Raw genomic sequence first — 15790 nt, 5'->3', positions numbered from 1 at the left:
CAGTGAGTGGTTCATGGTGGACACTTGACTCCAGCCTGGTCAATCATGCAGGACTCTTCTTGGCCTCATTGAGTGTTTCATTGGTCCACTCAGGTAGACACCTGACTCCAGCCTGGCCAATCATAGCATGGACTCTTCATGACCTCAGTGATTGGTTCATGGTGGACACCTGACCCAGGCCTGGCCAATCAGAGGATGGATTCTCCATAACCTTGCTGATTGGTTCAGGGGTGGGCACCTGAGCCAGGACTGGACGCATGGATTCCCCAGGTCACAGCAATTGGTCCAGATTCCTGGAGGTGATCCAAGTCCAACTGGTAAGACTCCATTTAGGGATGTTCCTTTGAATTGTTGTGACAAAAGCTTGCTTCTTTTACTGCAGTTTCTGCAAGGATAGAGAATAAACCTGAACCTCCAGCATCTGTCTCTGGATCATGAGGCTGCCTGATAAAAGAGCCTGCATGAAGGAAAGCTGAATGAAGAGGTGGAAAGATTGAGGCAAAGTTCTGATGACATCATCTGAGTGCCTGGATCCAGCTGTGCCTGAAGGTAGGATTTTCAGTTACGTAAGACAATAGTTTCCATTTTCTTGCTTATGCCAGTTGGAATGGGAATAGTTCTAATCCAATAATGCACAGAGGATATAGCTTACAAACCAGCCCATCTCGTTTTCCTTGTCCTCAGTGCAAGGCAACAAAAAGATGCCAGTGCACATGTCACTGATAATTAAGTTAACATCGCATTATCTCTGACGGCATTCTGAGTGGCACAGTGCTACAGAAGAGGAACATTTTACACAGCCACGCTCCTGACTGTTGTCCCATTGGCAGAAGGACTCACCAAGCTGCCAGTTTGTCTGGTGTTATAAATGTCAGACCCTTGGTACCACTGAGCTACTTTGTAAACCTTAAGAGCACAGCGGAGAGGACTGTCTGCTTACCTGTGCCCACATGCACAGTGTCTTAAAGACAGCAACAGGGTCCTTTATGTTTCTCAATCACTGATCCGCAGGTGAGTTATGCGATAGTTTATTTAGCACAAACACTAAGTCTGAGCAGCAAATAGCCCTTTTTACTCCGGATAAGCATGTGAAACATTGGATCTTCTGGCTGAAACACCAAATCGTATATTTCTCACCCTGCACTCAGCCACTCCAGTGACAGCTACAGAGCAGGCCCGGATCTGAACAGGCTGAGGTATGTGACACAGGACAGCAAAGTGGGAAGTCTGCAGTAGTGGCGCTCAGGCCTGGGCAACTGGCGCGGTGTGTGGTCCAGGGAGCTCTCCAATTACACAGCCCTCCTCTCCCCCAGATTCTGACAAGTCCCCAGGGGGCAAATGCTTTGTAAAGCTTCCCGGGGATTCCCTGGCGACCCCCACTCTAGGCTGAGAATCAAAGCTCTGAATTGCCCTTGCTGTTGATAAGCCTCATACGCTAGTGCTCCAGGCCCTGGTCAGATGAGGCATGGGACTTAATCTACAAACACCTTATCTTCAAAGGGAAAATATTTTCATGATTGCCTAAGTAGTAACATGGTCATTACAGAAGATTGTAAGATACCAAAAGCTATACTGTAAAGAAGAAAAAAATCTACCCATACCTTGCTAGTCTCAGCGTCATCGCCACCTGGGCACTTGTTAGGAGTGCTCCGCCCACCCACACCCCCGCCAGACCTCGGAATCCGAATCTGCCTTTTTCCCAGACCCCCAGAGGGTTGTGTACCTGTTCAAGTTTGAGAAGCCCCGAGCTAGTAATTCTACAACTGCATTTGAGTGTCTTGTAGCATCTTATACTTTTATTAAAGTTGGGATTAATATTGGATAATCAATGCTGCAATCGGCATCATTAAAAATGTGACAGTAACTGTATTTTAGTATGACTCAAATACTCAGTTTGGTGTGCCGCTTCTCTCCCTGAATTGTATACAGTGTCCACCATCACATCGTTTGCTTCTGAGACTTTCTTAAAACCCAGTTTCTCCCTTCATCCTCAGCTGGAGAATAAACCAGCAGGCGGCACACAACGGGTTAATGTCTACCGATTGCGTTAATGCCCATCTAAAGACCCAGCGGCCACCCCAGCAGAGCCGAGATGCTGCAATGTTTGCCATGCGTTTGCTTCATGTTGAGAGATGGGCCGAATGGAGGTTTCTTTGTGTTTGCGTGTATCTGTGTGTGTGAGTGTGTCTCCGTGGGTGGCCTCCTGCGGGTGAATGCGCAGTGTTCCTTCCCACTGTGGCTGATCCCGCAGGGTTTCCAAACCTCCCTCCCCGACAGACAGCCCGGGAAGCACGTCTCTGGATGAGAAACCCAAGGAAGCTGCAGAAGAGATTTCTTCGCCTGCTCCTGTTCGGGGAAGGCGGGGAAGCCCCTCGTCCGCAAAGGTCTCTTTTCCAAGCCCTGTTTCCTTTTACACACGTAGTTTTGGAAGGTGCCCAACAGACTGTCCAGTGTCCCGGCCTTCTCCGACAGCGCCGGGAAACAAGAGGTGGCTGCTGCTCTTGCAAGTGGGGGTGAAGGCCTGAGCCGAGCTGGGCGTTCAGGGCCAGGAAGGCAGGAGGGGAGTGGCTGGGAGGAGGGGGCGCTTCGCAGGGTCCGTGGGCCTGAGCTGGACACTAGGCCACAGGACGGGGAGGCGACAGTGGAATTACTGTCTGCCAGTCCCCAGGGTCTGTCATCTCTCTTGGCTTTCCCCTGGAAGAAGATCTCTCTCTCTCTCACACACACACACACACACACACACACACACACACAGACACACACACACACACATACACACACACACACACACACACACACACTCACACACACACACACACACACATACACACACACACACAGAGACACGCACAGACACACACACAGACACACACACACACACACACAGACACACACACACAGACACACACACACACACACACACAGACACACACAGACACACACACAGACACACACACACACACACACAGACACACACACAGACACACACACACAGACACACACACACAGACACACACACAGACACACACACACACACACACACACACACACACATACACACACATACACACACACACACACACAGACACACAGACACACACACACACACACACAGACACACACACACACACAGACACACACAGACACACACAGACACACACAGACACACACACAGACACACACACACACACACGCACACAGACACACACACACACAGACACACACACACACACACAGACACACAGACACACACACACACAGACACACACAGACACACACAGACACACACACACAGACACACACACACAGACACACACACACACAGACACACACACACACACACACACACACACACACACACACACAGACACACAGACACACACACAGACACACACACACAGACACACACACAGACACACAGACACACACACATAGACACACACACACACAGATACACAGACACACACGCTCTCACACACACACTCTCACACACACACTCTCACACACACACACACACACACACACCATGCGACACACACCCCACACACACACAGATACACAGACACACACGCACAGACGTAGGTTCCTGCCCCCGCAACCACTCGCACAGACGTAGGTTCCTGGAACTGTTTCCCCCAGTTCTCTCCCTCACACATCTTCACCCCATGTCCTGCCCTGATCTGGTGTTCTGGGCATGGCTCCTTTTATTGCTTTTTCAAAGGAGTCTGTGGTTTTATGAGGGCTGTTTGGCCGGCAGAGGTTGGGCTAGGCCGGGTTTTCGATGCCTGTGGCCCCGTCAGCCCAGGGAACAGGCCACCGAAGCTGAGCAGCTGCTCCTGAAAACAGCCCGGGACAGCTCTTCCCAGCCTCCGCCGCTGCACTGAGCACTGCACTCTCTCTCCCCTCCGCTGCTAGCTCTGATGGCAGCCCCAGGCCTCTCAGTAATCCTCAGCAACTCAAGCCTTCGCCGGAGTCCTCGGCGGGTGGGCGGCTGTAAAATCTTTTTGTTTGCTGCCTTGTCATCTTCTTCCCATCCCCAACGCCCATGGTCTGGGAAATAAACACCCAGTACAAAAACTCCCTGTTCGTATCTGGTAAATTTTCAACTAAAAAGTTCAGCATTCAGGTGAGTGGGCTCGAGATCCAGCTGGTTTGAAGAGAGGAATAAAGGACAAGGTGTTGGGCGTGGGACCGGCACCCGCTGAAACCCGCATCCTGTGGGTGCCCGGTGTGGGTCGCTGCTGGCGTCACAACGCACAGCCCACCTGCTCTGCCAGCTTCCGCGACCTTGATCTCAGCCAATCCTGTTTTGGGCCCCATCACAGTCTTTCTGTCTGTGGAGCTGGGCAAGCAGGAGGTTTCTCAGGGCCCAGGATGGTTTTTCAGATGTGGATATTGGCCAACTCCCGAAGTTGCTAGAAAAATGTAGGCAGCTTGGCCACCTAAGTAAAAGCCATCCATGGCATTTTTCCCAGCCTCAGCTGAATTCAAACCACTGAACTCTTGTGGTTTATTTTTTTTACAGCTTTTCGTAGCTAACAGGACTGGATGCCTTTAAAAAACTTCTCAAAATAATATTTTGAAACCTACCATTATTTGGTTTTCCCTCTGTAAAGGCTAATCTGTCATCATTTCCCCATAGCTTGCTTTGTGGAAGGGAGTGGGTGAGGGACAAAGGAAAGGTAACATGCTGACCAAGACAAGCCCGGTGTGAAGGAAGGGTAAGTCCCGCGTTCCAGGCCCTGTGCGGCCTCTGCCCAGCACAGTGACGAGCTTTGTGGGCCTCAGTGCCCTCCTCTGGAGAATGGGAAGAGTAGTACGACAGGCCTAACGACAAGACAGTTCTGTGATTAGGCTGATGTTCGTCAGAGCGTGTATTCACTGTAAAGTGCTACATAATATGAATTGTTGTGCTTTAACAAATAATCTGAAAGCAGTATAAAGTGCTTCTGGACTTGCAGATATCAAGAAACCTGGGTATCTGGGTTATTCATTCTCGGTTGGCAAAAGGTGGTCCCTGCATGATCAGCCCTGCAGGCCCCATGTGTTCTTTCAAGGCCTCAGGCTTTTGGAGAGCTTCTCAGTGCAGTAAGCGTGAATAGCAAGGGCTACTCCGTGCTATTTACTTATCGGTTTTTGCCTTAAACCATGACAGTTGCCACAAGGGTTAGGGATGTGGGTAGCGTTGCAGACAGACTGACAGAGCTTTGAGTTCTATCTTGGCCAATTAGCTTAGCTTCTCTGAGCCCAGTTTCCTCATCTGTAAAACAGGTATAACAACAACAACAACAACAATAGTAATAATCTGCTGATATGATTCTTGTGAGATTAAAAGACAATGTTCACACATTGCTTACCAATATGATATCTTGCACGTTGATTAAATGAACGTAAGATAATGGTGTTGATAATTATTTTAAGGAATTTGAGAGAGAAAATTCCCACCTATGAGTTCCTTTGCACCTAGTGGTGGGACTTTCTCTTGGTCATGCATTCATCTGACAAGCGTTTACTGAATACCTTCTACGAGCTCCTGGGAGATCAGAATATGCCATCCCCAAATACGAAGGACTGTTCAGCTGAAAATGATTAAGAAGCAGATGCAGGAACCCCTCAGTCTTCCCTCTATTTGTCTAAAAGCGGGACATAGATTTACAGAGACAAAGAGTATTCCTGCCCAGGAGAACAAAGGTCGACCACTGAAGGCTGCTTTAGACTCTCATCGGCCTGGAGGTGATACAGAGGTCTCTACTTAACCGGCTGTCGAGCCAGCCTTTATCCACCATGGGTTCGCCTTCCCGCAGGTTGCCCGCAGAGACTTACAGTCCTTTTCCTTTGTTTTGTCCCTTCTCTAAAAATGTACTATTCTTTGTTGAAGATCTTACGTAAGCTGGGGGTCAAGGCCACTTCTTGGAGAATGATTCAGGACAGTTCTCTGGGTATCTCCCATGTATATATAAAATACACATATTAATCAACTTCTGTTTGTTTTTCTCTTGTTTATGTGTCCTTTGTAACAGGGGTTCATTACAACTAAGAACCTACCAGGAGTTACTCTTCCCCCACAAGATCCAGAATGCCTTTTGGTTTCCTCTAATGAAGCAGTAGCCTGACCAAGTCCTACCCTCTGCTCTAGTCCCGAGAACTCCAGCTGCAGCGCACAAAAGGAAAGTGAACGCAGGGAAAGCTGGGACTTTGTTGAGGGTCACAGAGGAGCGGTTCCACGGGGTGCCAGGGGTGTGGGAGCAGAGTCTTAGCCTGCATGGTGAAAAGTGATGGGAATAGTGCTGCATTCAGATACAGGATGGACCGCAATAACAAAGAGACTCAATGCGGTGGCTGAGAGGCAAGTTCATTTCTCTTACTCAAGGATGGAGCAGGTGATCCAGAGCTACAGCAGTGGCTCCATGGGGCAGGGAGCCAGGCTCTCCGCCTTGTTACTCCACCTTCTCCTAGGGGATTCCTTTGGTCCAGGTGGTTCCTTCACATGAATGATGGCTTCATAGTCCAGCAGGTACGAAGGAGAAAAGAGTGAGGGAAGGCGCAACCGCTCTTTTGAAGGCCATGGCCTGGAACTTACCCAGCTTCCTACCTTAACTGAGTGACATGAGCACAACTAGAAAAGGAGGCTGGGAAATGTAGTCTTAATGCTACGTTGTCCTATGACCAGCAAAAATGTGGGGATTTCATTATTAAAGGCAGAAAGAGAGCATGTTAGGGGGACAAGAAGGCAATCAAAGGGGTAGATTAGGAGGGATGGGAATATCGTCGTCCACCCAGCAAGGAAGACAGTGTTGGGCACATAAAGGAGAGTGGGAAATGTCAAGGCAGAAATGACAGCTGATGATGACGGGGGGAACGAAGCCACTGACCACTGAGGACCCTGTGATCTGGATGGCAAAGAGGGTATTGTGTTAGGAGGCCAGCAAAGACAGGGACCTGGGGTTCACTGGGGCGTTGTGCAGGGTGCTGCGGCATGGTGGGCACACTGACTGTGGGACTGTAGAAGAAAGTACAGTTTGGGGACTGGCGCGTCAGCACCTCAGTGTCTTTACTGGGAAAATCTGGTTCTGTCTGGGATTTTTCTCTGCTATGTGAATTCCTTGCTCATTCACTATGGGGTCACTTCATTGATTTTCTACTATTTTTTCTATTTTCTTATATGAGCTGTTCTCATTAATCTCTACTGCCAATTGTTTCAATGTAACGGTATTACCAAGAGGTACCATTGGACTACGGACTTTCTGAGGTGTTTTACATGTGACCTTGACTTGGTTAAAAAGGATGGATGCAATCACCTTCCAAAATCTCCAAATTTATCACCCTAAAACCTCCAGTTGGGTGGTTGAAAACTGCAATATAAAGTCAGACAGATTTAAACTGGCATGAAACAATGTAGAGAAGGCTTATCAGTACACTTAAAAAACACTTTTATAGTTTTCATCTCCATCCTCAATTTGATAGCTCCAAGCTACAAATGATTCTTATAAACATCTGCTTCTTGTGTTTATTATGGTTTTGGATTTTTGTGCCAAGAATATGCATGACAGGGCTGCCATTCTTTTCGACCAAATGTATCTGAACATGTGTTTCTGCATTCTCATCTGTTTCTCTGTAGAGAAAACATGCATTGAACCAACAGCATGTCTGGAGCAGTATCTTGTGATTTCAACAGCTTCCCTCTGTGATCCACCAAACAGATATTCATGGTGGGCACTCTGTGCTCTCAGCCTGAATCTAACTCTGCCAAGCCGTGGTTCTCCAGCTCAGATATGGATGGTATTAACCGGGGGTCTTCCGGGTTGTTGGAGCCTCCAGAGCCTGGAGGAAGTGCAGCGTGTCAAGTGTGCCTATGCAAACTCAGCTTTAATCTGCTAAGAAGTGACAGAGCATATTGGATGACGGGAAAACCTGCCATATTGTTCCTCAAGCACTGAATCATCAAGAAATGCTCAGTAGCGATGAATACGAAGTAAGTTACCTGGGTTCTGGCTCAGTCTTGTCACTCAAAACGCTTTGGTAGGTCATTACAGCTCCATATGCGTGTGGCTGAGAATAAAGAGTCTGAATGTGATGCACATGTAAACACACAATTACGGTATTCTGTGTGAGTTCTAGATTGGAGGTTGTAGGGCTACAAACCAATTAGAGCACCTAAGCTGGGATTTGATGCAGCAGAGCAACGCCTCCCACATTCTGGCATTTCAGGGTGCCCTCCGCTCACTCTATAGTGAAGCTGTCAGCCAAAGGATGTATGTGCCAGCAACACTGACAGTGTAAACGTAAAAACTATAGGGACTGAGATGACAGAAGACAGAGGAGTAGAAGTAGAAATAATTGAAGGTATGTGGCCTGATGACCCTGTCTTACAAAGCAGGGACACAAGAGGTTTCATCTTTAGTCGATGGAAAGAGAAATAATGGAGTAAATAAAACTACATTGACCAACAGGAACAATAGAGAGACTGAAATGGTGATGAAGCTTTATTGGCGGGAAGAATTAAGGAGAAGTCGTGGAGAGGCTCAAGGGAGCCGAAGTCAATAGACAGTGCCTAAAAATAGAAACATATTGTTTAGAGATGTGGAAATAGCCACTTAAAAGCGTTTGCCTCGGGAGCGGGGCTGGGGAGGCATTAGGATTTGTTCGTTGTTTTTCTTTATAAGCTCTTTGTACTGATGGAGAGTTTTAAGTCTCGTTGCATTGGTTAGAATTAAGTTTAGTAGCAAGTGACAGAATGCCACAAATAACAGCTTAAATAAGAAAGATGGCTATTGTCTTCTCATGTAAATTTAGTTCAGGGGTAAGCAGCTCAGGACTGTTGTGGTGGCCCTGTTGTACACAGCCTTCAGGGCCCCAGGCTTCCCCAGTTCAGGGCTCCACAATGCCATCCCTAGGCTGCCATCTTCATCCTCATGGTCCAAGATGGCCACATCCGTGTTCCAGGTAGCAGAATGGAGGAAGAGAGGAAAAAGAGGGCAAATGGGGCACTGGCCCTGGCATGCTGCACCTTAGACAAGGGTCCGAGAAGCTGTCTCATGATACTTCCTCTTATATTTAATTGGCCAGAACGTAGTCACATGGCTACACCTGCTGTGTGAGCTGCAAATGAGCTGGGAAATGTAGTCTTTATACTAAATTTCTATGTCCATATTTTAAAACTCAATTACTATGGATAAAGGGGAGGATATATATTGTTGGAGAGCTAGCCACCCCTCCTACACTCACCTTGATATAAATAACAAAAATCACGAGCATTAACAATAAGACTGTGTTTTCATAAGATAATGCTGGAAAAGAAAATATCAAAAACTGGAAAGGATTGATAGAAGGAGAGAAGAATGGGTAGATGAGTGGATACATGAGAAGCAGGCATGCTGGAATGATCATTGGGAAATCTAGGTAGTTGGTATGTTTAGTGTAAAATGTTCAACTTCTCTGTATACTTGAAAACATTAATAATGTTGTGAGAAAATAGGTTTAGGGAGAAAAAGAGCGATTATTTTTTAAACTATTTTTGAAATTCACAGCAGGTCTGTCCCAAGGACTTGGTTTTGCCCATCGCTCTTCTTTCCTCAGCTTTCCTTCAGGACTCCTTTGGTTCTTCATATCCTGACTTGCTTCTCCCACACCCAGTGCCCCGACTCCCTGCGTTTCTCTGCCCCTTTATGTTCTGGCTTCTGTCTAGGTCTTAATACACGGCTTCTGGTGCCTCGGGCTGGAGCGCCCCCCGGGTTACCCCCAATCTGAATATGAGTCAGAGAGAGTCCTGGCCCTGGTGGCCCAGCTCACTGGCATGACCGCCTGGGCAGGCTCCCCTCCCCCTTCCCTAGCTGGAATAATTAAACACAGTATTTTGTTCAACAACTTTGAAGACAATTTCGTTCCTTCCTCCTTCCATTTCCTCCTTTGTTTTGTGACAAAGTATAGCAGTTATATCATAGCTTATAGAATGATGAAGGGAGACAGGGCTAGTTCTAAGATACATGCACTTTATAAAACCATCAGCATAATTAAATCTCAATGCAGGTCATGGTGAGGTTTTGGCCAACCATTCACTGAGTCAGTGAGTATTCAGTGCTTCCTATGAACCAGACACCATAATGGCTGTGGGCATTGATTCATCCTGGACACCAGTCATTTGGGAAGCAGCTTAGTTTCCCAATGAAAGCTGTAACAGGGCCTGCTGATACACGATCTTTGGGGTGGCACTACAGCTGACCTTGCCTGATTAGAGGTCCTTTCGGGAATTTGGTAACTAAGCACCTTGGACGGGGGCTGGGGGCCTGTGCTAGAATGCATCCTCCTCTGCAGGGTTTGTGCTGAGAGCCGTATGCCATTGCTGGACTCAGACCACCTGCCCCTACTCATCACACAATTGCCTCATGATTCGAGCTCGCAGGTGTGTTTCATGCTTGGCAAAATCTGAAGTGAGCAAACTGTGCAGACTCTGCCTCTCTCTGTACCTTTCCAGTTCGATGCAATCCAGTTACTTGCCTAAATAGTTCATCCCTTTATTCCACGTCAACAATCACCACTTACTTTCTTGATACTCTAGTTTATATGACTTTGGATAAACTTGTCATTGCCCAGATGAGTCTTTCATTATGTTGAGACATGCCATGCTATCCTTTCCTTTTTATTTTGCCTTGGAAAAAATTTAGTGTGTGGCCTTTGTGTAATGTTTTCTGCCTAGTATTTCCAAACTGCCATTTCTGTAGAATTCAGCAAAAAGAGGAGAGGAGAGAAAATAAGGAGCGAAAGGGCAAAACAAAGCCAACTGTTTGGCTGAAAAACAAAAAAGCCTGCAGTCTCCTTAGCTAGCATTTCCTGTCAGGAACAACACATGTTGAATTATTCACATTGTCTTCACTTTCTAGGTAAGAGCAGTAAAGCTTGTCAATAATGATGGGAAGGTTGCTGAACGCATCTGCCCCAGCCATCTGGCCTAAGTGACACTACTGGCCTCTTTATGCCCTTGAAAATACGTTATTTATTTATTTATTTATTTATTTATTTTTGAGACAGAGTTTTGGTCTTATTGCCCAGGCTGGAGTGCAATGGCGTGATCTCGGCTCACTGCAACCTCTGCCTGCCGGGTTCAAGCAATTCTCCTGCCTCAGCCTCCCGAGTAGGTGGGATTACAGGCATGCACCACTACACCCGGCTAATTTTGTATTTTTAGTAGAGACTAAATGTTGGTCAGGCTGGTCTTGAGAAAATATGTTATTATCAGATGCACCTGGTGTGAATCAGGATAGATCAATTGCTTTGCTATTTCTTTGCAATGTCTTTGTAGTAGAAGAGGACTGAGTTAATAATAAGAATAATAATAATTCAGGTGCCTCTTCCTAGGGCTTCCTCAGGACTCATCAGTTTGGGAGCTGATGGGCTAACCCCCTCCCCGTTCCTCCTGAGCAGGGGACACTGAGTAACACACTGATGGGCTAACCCCTCCCCGCTCCCCCTGAGTAACACACTGAGTAACACACTGATGGGCTAACCCCTCCCCGTTCCTCCTGAGCAAGGGACACTGAGTAACACACTGATGGGCTAACCCCCTCCCCGTTCCTCCTGAGCAGGGGACACTGAGTAACACACTGATGGGCTAACCCCTCCCCGCTCCCCCTGAGTAACACACTGAGTAACACACTGATGGGCTAACCCCTCCCCGTTCCTCCTGAGCAAGGGACACTGAGTAACACACTGATGGGCTAACCCCCTCCCCGCTCCCCCTGAGTAACACACTGAGTGACACACTGATGGGCTAACCCCCTCCCATTCCCCCTGAGTAAACACACTGAGTAACACACTGATGGGCTAACCCCCTCCCCGTTCCCCTGAGCAAGGGTGAGTAACACACTGAGTAACACACTGATGGGCTAACCCCCTCCCCGTTCCCCTGAGTAACACACTAAGTAACACACTGATGGGCTAACCCCCTCCCCATTCCCCTGAGTAAGGAACACTGAGGAACACACTGATGGGCTAACCCCCTCCCCGTTCCCCCTGAGTAACACACTGAGTAACACACTGATGGGCTAACCCCCTCCCCGTTCCCCTGAGTAAGGGACACACTGAGGAACACACTGAGTAACACATGGGCTAACCCCTCCCCGTTTCCCCTGAGTAAGGAACACTGAGGAACACACTGATGGGCTAACCCCCTCCCCGTTCCCCTGAGTAACACACTGAGTAACACACTGATGGGCTAACCCCCTCCCCGTTCCCCTGAGTAACACACTGAGGAACACACTGATGGGCTAACCCCCTCCCCGTTTCCCCTGAGTAAGGGACACTGAGTAACACACTGATGGGCTAACCCCCTCCCCGTTCCCCTGAGTAACACACTGAGTAACACACTGATGGGCTAACCCCCTCCCCGTTCCCCTGAGTAACACACTGAGGAACACACTGATGGGCTAACCCCCTCCCCGTTCCCCTGAGTAACACACTAAGTAACACACTGATGGGCTAACCCCTCCCCGTTCCTCCTGAGCAAGGGACACTGAGTAACACACTGATGGGCTAACCCCCTCCCCGTTCCCCTGAGTAACACACTAAGTAACACACTGATGGGCTAACCCCCTCCCCATTCCCCTGAGTAAGGGACACTGAGGAACACACTGATGGGCTAACCCCCTCCCCGTTCCCCTGAGTAACACACTGAGTAACACACTGATGGGCTAACCCCCTCCCCGTTCCCCTGAGTAACACACTAAGTAACACACTGATGGGCTAACCCCCTCCCCCTCCCCGCTAACACACCCCTGAGTAACCCCCTCCACACTGAGTAACTGAGTAACACACTGATGGGCTAACCCCCCCCTCCCCGCTAACCCCCCCTCCCCCCCTGAGTAAGGACACTGAGGAACACACTGATGGGCTAACCCCTCCCCGTTCCCCTAAGTAACACACTGAGTAACACACTGATGGGCTAACCCCCTCCCCCCGTTCCCCTGAGTAACACACTGAGTAACACACTGATGGGCTAACCCCCTCCCCGTTCCCCTGAGTAAGGAACACTGAGTAACACACTGATGGGCTAACCCCCCTCCCCGTTCCTCCTGAGCAAGGGACACTGAGTGACACACTGATGGGCTAACCCCCTCCCCGTTCCCCCTGAGTAAGGGACACTGAGTGACACACTGATGGGCTAACCCCCTCCCCGTTCCCCCTGAGTAAGGGACACTGAGTAACACACTGATGGGCTAACCCCTCCCCGTTCCCCTGTAAGGGTAACACACTGAGGCTAAACACACTGATGGGCTAACCCCTCCCCGTTCCCCCTGAGTAAGGGACACTGAGTAACACACTGATGGGCTAACCCCCTCCCCGTTCCCCTGAGTGATGGGCTAAGGGACACTGAGTAACACACTGATGGGCTAACCCCCTCCCCGTTCCCCTGAGTAAGGGACACTGAGGAACACACTGATGGGCTAACCCCCTCCCCGTTCCCCCTGAGTAAGGGAGCTGCTGGTGGCTCTCCTTGTTAATGCCTTTGGTACAAACTGCAGGACATATGAGAAGGAGCCTCTCTAAATGCATGCAGGTGGCTTCTTGCCTCGGGTAACAGCCTCATTGTCCCTTTGTGTCCTCACATTCAGTGAGTCTCCGGCAAAACAATAAGTGACACTGTAGAAAAGGCAGGAGGGCAAATAGGGATCCCTAAACAAAGAAGGTAGTTTGGGAAGAAGGAAAAAAAAGAAAGAAAGAAAATCCCTTGAAACATCTTAAAAGCAGCCAACCCTGAGCATGGCCGTATGAAAAGACATTCTCTTTTATTTCACCAAGTCGACTTGAGTTTACTTCTGTTTTTTCTTTTCTTTTCTTTTTTTTTTACTTTAAGAGATTTTGTGGCACAAACAAGTTTCTCCAGAAATCAAGACAATGGGCATTTTAAATGATCCATTGAAAGGATCTTTTAATTTAAGCTGACGTTTCAGACTATATTTTAATAATACCGGCTGCATAACAAAAGCAAAAAGAGCAACAGTCAAACAGCGCTTCGGGTGGAACGGCACCTTTCTCAGCGGCGCGCACAGTGACTTATAAACCTTGTTAATTCACAGGGCAAGCACCTCATCACCTGGACAAGCAGGCAGCGACGAGTGCCCTTTTTTGCAGATGGGCAACCAAGGAAGCAAGTGACCCTTCAGAGATTCCAGTGTCGTGGCCTGAACGTACAGAAATGTTCCAGGCCAGGCTGATCCTGCCGTCTTGCCCCCAAGCTGAAGAGGTCACAGCATCACTGTTCAAACCTCATGTCTTGGCCCTTTTCTGCTAGCCAGTGCCTCAGAGAGTCCACCGTACCTGGTAGGAGAAGGTGGCGGCTTCAAGTCCTGTGGCCAGTTCAAACCTAGGCCAGGACTCTTCTTTCTGTAATCAACTTGTTTTTCAACTTCATCTTGTTTATTGCCAAATCTAGCTTTGTGACGTCGGCTTACTTGATTAAGTTCTTGAAACTGTGGTTTCCTGATTTATTAAATTGGAGCAATGACACCCACGTTTCAGGATGGTTGCAAGAACTTGGAAAAAGTAAGTGCAGCACATGGCACTATGTGTCCCATGTAGGAGATGTTCAAAACACGTTGGATTTACATATTTGTATTTTTTTAGTAAGTGGGAGTAGTGCTCTCCTGCTTTGCAAACATCAGAGAAGATTGCTCCTAATGTACATTAGCCAGTTTGACTTATCAGGGGAACGATGTGATTCTTGCCCCTCCTTCCTCCCCCCCATGCACATACACACACACACACACACACTCTCTCACACACACACACACTCACACACACACACACACACTCTCTCTCACACACACACACACACACACACACACACTCACACACTCACACATACACACACTCACACACGCACTCACACATACACACACTCACACACATACACACACTCACACACTCACACACATACACACACTCACACACACACACTCACACACACACACACACATACACACACTCACACACACTCACACACACACTCACACACACACACACTCTCACACACTCTCACACACACACACACTCACACACACTCACACATACACACACACACTCACACTCTGACACACACTCTCACACATACACACTCACAAACTCACACACACACACACTCTCACTCACACATACACACATTCTCACACACACTCATACACACACTCACACACATGGACACACACACACTCACACACACACACACGCACACACACACTCTCACACACACACATACACTCACACATACACACATTCTCTCACACACTCACACATACACACACTCACACACATGCACACTCACACACACACACACACACACTCACACTCTCACACACTCACACATACACTCACACACGCACACACACATACACACACTCACACACACACACTCACACACACACACACTCTCACACATACACTCACACACAGTCTCACACATACACACACTCTCTCACACACACACTCTCACACACACACACACTCACACATACACACACACACACACACTCACACACACACTCTCACACATACACACTCACACACACTCACACACACACTCTCACACACACTCTCACACACACACTCTCACACACACACACTCACACCAGATCTTCCCAGGGAGAGCTTGGTTACACTTTTTGCAATTTGTGTCAAGTCTAGACTTAAAAAAATAGAAGTTTTATACAATGAGCGAAGTTTACTATTTGTGTGGTTACAACTTCATAAAGGGAGGTGGCGCAGCCAGGTTCACTTCCTAAGAAGAAAGGTTTCACCCAAG

At 48.2% G+C, this 15790-nt stretch overlaps 1 long non-coding RNA gene across 1 annotated transcript; it reads left to right on the top strand.

The window, feature by feature from the left end:
- The first annotated feature begins 2093 nt into the window (after positions 1 to 2093).
- On the top strand, positions 2094 to 14473 carry LOC126937369 (uncharacterized). The gene is made up of 3 exons (XR_007719712.1): positions 2094 to 2384; positions 6021 to 7972; positions 14070 to 14473. It is a non-coding gene; the product is annotated as an uncharacterized LOC126937369 (long non-coding RNA).
- Positions 14474 to 15790: the final 1317 nt, after the last annotated feature.

Source organism: Macaca thibetana, chromosome 15 (genome assembly GCF_024542745.1).
Source record: "Macaca thibetana thibetana isolate TM-01 chromosome 15, ASM2454274v1, whole genome shotgun sequence".
Classification (NCBI taxonomy): Eukaryota; Metazoa; Chordata; class Mammalia; order Primates; family Cercopithecidae; genus Macaca; species Macaca thibetana.
Note: the sequence above shows the minus strand (reverse complement) of the source record. Positions and strands in the feature narration are given on the sequence as shown.